The sequence below is a fragment of the Ailuropoda melanoleuca genome, chromosome 4 (genome assembly GCF_002007445.2).
Source record: "Ailuropoda melanoleuca isolate Jingjing chromosome 4, ASM200744v2, whole genome shotgun sequence".
Taxonomy (NCBI): domain Eukaryota; kingdom Metazoa; phylum Chordata; class Mammalia; order Carnivora; family Ursidae; genus Ailuropoda; species Ailuropoda melanoleuca.
Genome location: NC_048221.1, coordinates 144,731,828 through 144,741,425, shown reverse-complemented (window position 1 = coordinate 144,741,425; position 9,598 = coordinate 144,731,828). Strand labels below are relative to the sequence as shown.

Below are 9,598 nucleotides of genomic sequence, written 5' to 3'. Positions count from 1 at the left end.
ATTTATTTGCATTTGTGATTATTTGATCAGAACATATTTCTCCCATTAGACAGTAAAATGCATGAGGGAAAGGATCATATTTGAACTTGTTCCTACTTGCTATCTCATGGCTAGCACAGTAATTGACACAGAGGTAATAAAATGCTCATTATTCATTAGTTTAACCAATACTCTGGTAACCAAACTTCTGATCCCATAACTTAAGGTGAAATTTGCTTTGCTTTTCCCCAAGCATTGTTGATTTATTTTTAGTATGGGTTCCCTAAGAGTAACAGTGGGATTTTCATGAGATGTTTTTGTAACTGAAATCACACAGTCCATTAAGTGGGAGCCAGGATCCCAACCAGGTCTGTAAGAATCTGGAGCTCTTATTTCACTCTGCTCAGACAAAGAGAAGGAAGGATTCCGGGTGCTAATGCAGACGCTTGATGGAATCTCTGAGGCTACACAGTTTCCACCAATAAACCCTGGGTGTGTGTGTCATTCATGCATGTGCACACGAAACACAAAAGTCAGTAAGTAGGACTCAAAATGCTTCTGTGATGGACGTGGCAGCCGTGGTACACTGCAAGCATATGCAGACTCTGGGGCTGGGGGACCTTGGAGGCTGCCGGTCACACTGCCACAGGCCCCTCTTCCAGATGAACTTCAAGTGAGACGGCAGGAGTGGGGACAGGCTCTCCCTCTGGTCTTGGGGAAAGTGTGGCAGCTAACCCTGGGGTAGAGCTTGGCAGTGTAAAAATAATCATGCCCGGTCTCATTTTCACACCATGCCCTGAAGTATAAATAATACTTTTGTCACCCTCTGCTAACAGTCTGCTAATCGACATTCACGCTGAATAGATGTCAATAAACTCTTCATGTCTTGCAGTCTGAAATGTCGTCTCTCACACAACTATATTTAATGCTGCCTCTTCTCTGCTGAATGCCCAGTCTCTTCTAGGCCCTCCGGCTTGCTGAAGTGAGGCTGTTTTCTGGCTCGTGGTTTATATACCCAGGGAGAACTGCTTGTGTCTGAAAGACAGAGCAACAGCTTCCTGAACCTAAAGCACTCACACTGCTCACACTCAGGCAAGGGGGGTTTTCCTCTGTCGTCAGACAGAACATTTGCTAAGAGAGGATGTGTCTCCTTCCCTCCCTTAGGAAGACCGTGCCAGTGGCTGAATTCCCTGATGAGAATGATTTATGACTAGGGTTTACATAGATTTGGTTCTCTTTCTGCAGCTTATGGAACAAGATAATCTCCCTGCGTCCTTCCGGTGTAACTCTTGAGGTGTTTTTGATTTTCCATCATTGCCAATGTGCTGTTGTGTTCAGAGGAAAGCTGGTGGGACTCATTCTCTGAGTTCCATCATTTCATGGACGGAAGGGCCTGTCATCAGAACACGTCAAAGTCATCATGTAGGAGTTACAGCTATTAAGTAGTCCTCATTGTCCCTGGAAACGAAAATTGTCTCATGTCTGTGCAGTTGAGGGAGCAGCACCTCTCCCAGCCTTTTGGACTAGTCCTGGTAGGGAAAGACTTTCGTCTGCAGGATGGCAGGTCGGAAGCCTAAGTTAGGACTCAGGGGTCAGGCAGCAATACAGCATTAGCTCAGGTCCACAGACGGTGAGGAGTTGTGGATCCCAGTGTCAGAGAGCGTGGGGCAGCAGCAACTCGGGCCTCGGGGCCAGGTTTCACCACAGCAAAAGCTCTGGTCCCAGGCATTCTGGGCTGCTCCTTCAACTAAGTTCAGCATTGGTGACGACTAGGGGACCCTTGGTAACGAAGGCTGTAGGGGTCTAGTTGATGTCACCTCCAAGGGTGTTTTTTGTAAAAATGTGCTACAACCAATAAATGTATATACATTAAATCATCTATATTTTACAGAAGATTGTCAGATGGGTAGTAAGGAGGGCGCGTATTGCATGGTGCACTGGGTGTTACACGCAACTAACGAATCATTGAACTTTACATCAGAAACCAGGGATGTACTGTGTGGTGACTAACATAATATAATAAATTTTTTTTAAATAATAAATAAAACAAATAAAAAAAAAGATTGTGAAAATAATACAGTTTTCATATACCCAATATCCAGTTTCTCCTTATTATAAAATCTTACATTAGTATAGTACATTTGTCACAATTAATGAACCAATGTTGATACACTATTATTAGCTAAAACTCATACTTCATTCAGATTTGCTTAATTTTTCCTTAATGTCTTCATTCAGTTCCAAGTTCCCTTCAGAACATCAACTTACATAGTAGTCATGTCTTCCTAAGCTCCTCTTGGCTGTGACAGTTTCTCAGACCTTTCTCATTTCTCTGACCCTGATGGTTTTGAGGACTGGTCAGGTATTTTGTGTGATGTCACTTACCTGGAATCTGTATGCCTGTTTTTCATGATTAGACTGGGATTATGTGGTTTTGAGAGGAAGACCATCGCAGTCTTTTTCGTCATGTCGTATCATGAATGCACGTGACCAACATGACATCATGGTATGGTAGCCTGCATCACCTGCCTGAGGTCATGTTTTTCAGGTTTCTTCACTGTAAAGTTAGTCTTTCCCCCTCTTTCCATGCATACTTGTTGAAAAAGGTCGTCATACACAGCCCACATCTAAGGAGTGGGGAACTATACTCCAGTGCCTTCAGGAGAAGTACCCTAACGAGCCCGTAAACTAAGGGGGCGTGTTGTATTCCTGAGTGTACTGGACGGTCTGCAGTAAAGACATGTAGGGCTCCGTACTACTGGAATATTTTAAAAAGTGGTAGAATGAACCACCCTGCCTCTTGCATGTGGCTGAAGAATTAACCAATGATAGACATACTTTGAGCTTAGAGTTTTGTTTCTGGGTGTTACCAACCCTGAGTTCAGGGAAATACTTCCAGGATTTGAAATATGAGCTATTTCATCCAGTATCGTAGTCATTCAATCTGCTTACCGTGTCTAATTTCCCCCATTCTAACCCTAACACCCAAGGGTAGGTAGCTTATTAATAGTAGGAAGAGCATCTGTATTTATTTTAATATAGGCCCGTGGTGATTTGGAAACTGAAAGATATCTGAAATGGTTTGTACCTTTATTCTCATTATCAAAATATGTCATTGTGGACATATAGGAACAGGCTGAGTTTAAAATTAGAGTCAAGGGGCGCCTGGGTGGCTCAGTCATTGAGCGTTTGCCTTCGGCTCAGGGCGTGATCCCAGGGCCATGGGATTGAGCCCCGCATTGGGCTCCCTGCTCAGTGGGATGCCTGCTTCTTCCTCTCCCACTCCCCCTACTTGTATTCCCTCTCTCGTTGCCTCTCTCTCTGTCAAATAAATAAATAAAATATTTTTTAAATAAATAAAAATAAATAAAATTAGAGTCAGATTCTTTGATGTTTGCTTGGGTGTCTGAGAAGTATTCTCTGAGCTAAAGGCAATTGCTATAAATCATATAAACATTGGCCTAATGTAGGGAAATTACTGTATAGTTGAAAACTCAAAAGAGATAAACATATACTTGCAGTTTGTGCATTTTTTTTTTATTAGTACGAATCAACTGCGCATGTGAAGGGAAGGCTGGGGTGTATAGAGTCTGAGCCCACAGCTAGGCCTCTGACGGACAGACACAGAGAAAAGAAACAGAGACTAGGACATCAAATAACATCTTAGGGTTAAAAGTGTTCTTGGGGGTTGCAGGGTATGCATTTGTCTCTCTCATTTTGGTTCATCTCTAATAACTTAAACAGTCTTTCCAGGGGCACCTGGGTGGCTCAGTGGGTTTAGTGTCTGCCTTCAGCTCAGATCATGACCCCGGGGTCCTGGGATCGAGCCCCACATTGGACTCACTGCTCAGCGGGGAGCTTGCTTCTCTCTCTCCCTCTGTCCCTCCCCTCTGATTGTGCTCTCTCACTCTCTCAAATAAATAAACAAGATATTTTTTAAAAAGGTCTTTCTGACCTTTTTAAATAGTCCTCTGCTATACTGGGTGAAAAGGGAAAACATCAGCTCTCAAAATGAGGTCTAACAAGGACAACAAAAACAACCTGACAAAACTGCAGGCCTGGGAGACAGAACAGTTTTGGACTTCTCCCTGTGGCTGATTTTGGCTCTGGAAACCTGAGCGTACTCCACACTTTTGGAGGCCTCAGTTCATGCATCTGCGACTGCCAGGATGAGAACAGAATACATAGGTCATCCCTTACCAGGTCCAAGATTGTACTTGGCTCTAAGTTGTGTAATAATCGCTTTGGGAAGTACAGGGTTGCAAGAAGAATGAACTCGTTTCCAGATAGGTGGAGAATCTCTGAGCGAGCAGTAACCCTGGAGGGCAGAGGCGTGATGCCTATTCCTCAGAAATATGGTACATAAGAACTAGGAAGATCAGTAGGGGAAGAAAGGGATAAAGAAAGGGGGGGGTAATCAGAAGGGGGAATGAAGCATGAGACTATGGACAATGAGAAACAAACTGAGGGCCTCAGAGGGGAGCGGGGTGGGGGAATGGGATAGACCGGTGATGGGTAGTAAGGAGGGCACGTATTGCATGGTACACTGGGTGTTATACACAACTAATGAATCATCAAACTTTACATCAGAAACCGGGGATGTACTGTATGGTGACTAACATAATATAATAAAAAAACATTAAAATAAAAAAAAAAGGGAGGAGGAAATCCCTTGATAAATAGAGGTAAAACAGTTTTGATTGTTTTTTAATATCTGAATGAATAAACACATAATGTTAAAAAAAGAAATATGGTATATAAACAAAAACATGGAATAAAAGCATAGAAAAAATTTCATTTAGCTGAATATAGGAAGAGCACATAGAAATACTTGAGACCATCAAACGGTTTATCCAGAAAATCAAAGTAACGAAGCATCATAAACTGGGCTGTCCTTTGTTCCCTCAGGTGAACAAATGGAATTCCCGATACTGTGACTTGTTCCTTTGAGGGAAACTGATAGTTGATGATCAGAGCTGAGGCACTGTGGTCAGCTTGTCATGTTTGCATGACTTACTCACTTCAAGTTTTCCTGCCAATTTGTTAGTACATATTTTTTGATTAAAGCTGTGTTGAAATTATATGCCAGCTGCCAAACTATTTTAAAATCAGCTTGTAAAGTTTTCACTCCTAAAGCACATATTTTTCCTGTGAGGATGCGAAAACCTACGATTTGCAACCATGAGACCTATCATTTAAGATATTTGCATTTATAAGCCAGAAAGTCCAATTTCCCATAAAATAAATTCGAGGTGGTCATTTTATTTGAAAGCATGCTATCGGTCGGCCAACTGTAACAATGTGGTTTCCAAACACTCGGTAAATTAGGTCTTTGTTGGGTCAACACTACGGGAAGTTTAAGTGCAAATACTCGATCACATAAGGTAGCACATCACCTGTGGACCTGCAAGTGACTTCTGTCAAACTTCAGAAGACACCTGTCCACCTCAGAGCCCCTGTTCACACTGTTCCAACATACACAGGCCAAGGACGTTTTCCACATGAGCCTCTGAACCTGTCTTCCTTCTTTCTCTTAGGTTCACTTTAAATATGAAATGACACCTGCTCCCCAGTCATAAGAAGGCAGGCAAGTCTTGTGATGTGAACGGAGGCCTTAGCACACTCTTGCCTTTCCTTGGCCACAACCTGGGTACAGGTTCAGGTTAGATACCAGCCCACTCCTCGGACTTACTCCCTGAGTTACTCCAGCCACATGAGGCACAACTTGAAAGTGGATGAATCAGCAGACATCCCTTTGGACAGCTCTCTGGGACAGCCAGCCTCATCCCGCAAGTGCCCAGGTCAACACGGTTGGGGGTTGTGCCCACAGCAGAGAGGCGCAGCCGTTGTCACAGCCCATGTACTCCAGTGTCATTGTGAAACGCATGCCCATGGCCATTTCTGTCAAGTCTGATACAGCCAACTTGCTCAGATGCAGTGCTGAGTTTTCTCCAGGGGCAAACGTCACAAACATTTTAAGGAATAATTTTCTAAATTCCTTTATGAGCTCTTGGCTAAAACATAGGATTGGGTAAGAATGAGGTTATACCATAGGGATGTTCAGTAGTCTGATTCTTAAAGCATGTAATTTAACTGACTCTACGATAAATAAATGTAAATCTACTTTATTATATGTTAGTGGATATACTATATTCTATTATGGATTTGTTTCCCATGTTTATCAACCAACCTTCTAATAAACCACTTATGGCCATTTTTATGCCATATGTACATAATTGGAATAAATTATGTTGTACTTCTTTAAAATACCAAATATTCATTTAATACTTAATACACACAGGCTTAATTATTATTAATTCATTTAATGTTGACAAAGGTAATAGATTATTTTAAAGTCCAAAAACTTAAAATTTTGAGTCACACAGTATATACCTGTAATTAATGTCTTAAATAAAGTTTTATTTTTCTCAAATTACTTCCAGTAAGTTCAAAAGTTTTTAAAACCAGTAAGAGGGGCACCTAGGTGGCTCAGTCATTAAGTGTCTGCCTTTGGCTCAGGGCGTGATCCCGGAGCCCTGGGATCCCGCCCCACATCAGGCTCCTCCTCTGGGAGCCTGCTTCTTCCTCTCCCACTCCCCCTGCTTGTGTTCCCTCTCTCGCTGGCTGTCTCTATCTCTGTCAAATAAATAAATAAATAAAATCTTTAAAAAATTTTTAAAAATTAAAAATAAAACCAGTAAGAGGCACAGCTCTTCTCTCACTGGGTCTCAGAAGTCCGTGCAAGTTACTGGGGGCAGCAGTGGCAGAAAAGGCCTACAGAAATGTCTCCGTACCCATCTCCTACCTGAAGGGAGACAAAGCAATTTGGGCTCAAACCTCCTTTTCTGCAAACCCTGCCAATCCAGCAGTTTTGTCTGAATCTCCTGCGGCCATCTCTCAAGATCCCATCTCTATCCCAAACTGTCTCTGGAGCCCTCTCAGGACATGGGCCTGAGTCTAAATAAAGAAGAAACCCACACGAACACAGCCTTGGTCCCTGGAGCATCAGTTTAGAGGGGTTGGCAGAAAGGCCTTCCAGTATGAACTCTATGGTGGCTCCTGTAACTGGCAATGATGTGGGAATTTGTAGAGCAGAAATGAAGCAAGGGATTCGTGAGGTCATTTTGTGTAAGGATCAAGATGGAAAAATTGGGCTCAGGCTTAAATCAATAGATAACGGTTTGTTCAGCTTGTCCAGGCAAACTCTCCAGCTTCTTTGGTTGGTCTGAGATTTGGGGACCCACTACTCCAGATTAGCAGGGAAAACCGTGCAGAGGCTGCTGTTTTGATAAAGCACAAGGTGCTCAAATGGGCTCTTGGAGAGAATATTACTGACTGTTCGGGACAGGCCCTTTGAAGGGACAATTACCATGCATGAGGACAGTACTGGGCATGTCAGCTTTATCTTTTAACATGGAGAGATAACATCCATAGTGAAAGATAGTTCTGCAGCCAGCAGCTGTCTTCTCTGGAAACATAACGTCTGTGAAGTCACGGGCAGAATGCCATTGGGCTGAGGACGCCGAACCGCAGACATACTGTCAACGTTAGAGACCACACTTACTATTACTATCATGCCTGCTCTTCCCCCTGAACGAATCATTAAATGGACGGCGCTAAGCATTATGGGTCACACCATTCCTGAGGTTTAGAAATCAAGGCACAGTGGAAACTTCATTGAACTTCTCCAGTTTAGTTCTTGAACAATGTAACTTTATACTGTGCACATGAAGCCTTCGAGGAGTAGACGCTGCAAGAAGACGCTTCTATCTTATATTGTGCCTGGGAGTCTTATGGTTTTGACTGGATATCGTGTTCATACTCCAAGATTGTTGCAGCCTTATCCTGGTCTTAGATGTCAGATTTTTGACACGTTTATTGACTTTCATAATATAGTTTCTACTGGAAACCTGAAGCTTTCACAAGCCATTATGATTAGAATGCCTGATACAGGCTTAGTCTGTGTCAGAACCAATCACCTCCATCCTACATCTCAGGTTGCGCTGCTCGCATTACTTTAGTTCTACAGGGTAATTGTGTTTTTATTTTGTTGCCATGGTAGGTGTAGAATGACGGCTTTTGATGGCTGTTTTTAGTTCTCTCTTTGTGTGTGCGTGTGTGCAGAACACCAGTTAATTACCCCTGGTTTCAGTCCATGTAAGCGTTGCACAGTGTATGTAGGTTGCAAGACGTTGTGTTGACCATCATTAAATTGTAACTACCTTTGGGGCGCCTGGGTGGCTCAGTTGGTTAAGCATCTGCCTTCGGCTCAGGTCACGATCCCAGGGTCCTGGGATCAAGCCCTGCATCAAGCCCTGCATCAAGCCCTGCATCAAGCCCTGCATCGAGCTCCCTGCTCCACGGGAAGCCTGCTTCTCCCTCTCCCACTCCCCCTCTGTGCTTTCCCTCACTCTCTCTGTCTCTCGAATAAATAAATAGAATCTTTAAAAAAAAAATTCTTATAGCAAATAGCATAAACTTTTGACTCCCTTTTTTCATTTGTAGATTAAGTGGAATAATACCTAATTTTGTCATGTACTCTTAACATTCTGTAACCTAGCTACTTTGGGACATCTTAGGGTATTTTCCAGGTGATTTGTCCTGTTTCCCAACCCTCCCTGCAAACAAAATGGCTGTGACACTTTGTCCTGATTTTCTTTTCTTTTTGGTTTATGTTTATTCCATTTTAATTAAATATGTATAAAGTTAAAAAAACAATAACAAAGTAGCTTTTCCTGATCCACTTCTCTGCTTTCTAATCTTTTAGCTACTTTCCTGGAGTTTGCCTCCATATTTCTCACACACACACTCACACACACACACACACTCACACACACACAGACACACACACACACACACACACACACGCACTCTAGGTTCTGTTGTTCTGATCTACTCTACGGTTTTGTTGTTCTGTCATCCATACACTCTTGGAATGGCTAAAACTAACACAACCAAGAAAATGGCTTCGGAGTGTTAACTAACGGTTTCCTCGCGACGAAGCTGCTTGATGCTCATGTCCCTCCTGTCATGGGGTAGTCGTCAGCTAAGTCCTCAAAGTGTTGGGACAGAATTCCTCCACGGTCCAACGGCCTGATTGCTGTTAGACTAAAGGAAAGAATATGGTATCTAAGGAATTGTTGGCATAGCAGACAAGGCTTTCCAAACTTCTGAAATCCCAAGTTTTTGTTCACTACCTTCCCTAAAATGTTTGGCTCATGTGGCTGTTTAGGTGTGAATTTTCATGAGTCACATAACCTGGAATCCTGGGCAGTGAAACTCTCCTCATCTCACCCATAATTTCTACTCAGATGCCATCTTTAAAATTCTGCTATGAAATTAATTCAAACCTTAGAAGTGATTCCAAGTCCTGAAACATCTGGTAGAAGCCAGGCTACTGTGAACAATTTCTACTTATTTCTAAGTAAATTGAGAATTGGGCAGAGTATGCATTTCTGCCTCAGATATACTGATATTTTCTCTATTATTTACTTGTCATATTAGGAATAAAAACAACGTTTTAGGTCTGAATAAGAACTCTGATATTGTCTAGCTCATGATTCCTAAATAGGCTGATCATTAATTAGCAATGAGTCTATTTAAAAAACACACACACACA

At 42.5% G+C, this 9,598-nt stretch overlaps 1 pseudogene; it reads left to right on the top strand.

Annotated features, from left to right (window-relative positions):
- Positions 1-6,761: 6,761 nt before the first annotated feature.
- On the top strand, positions 6,762-7,631 carry LOC109490498 (annotated as a pseudogene).
- Positions 7,632-9,598: the final 1,967 nt, after the last annotated feature.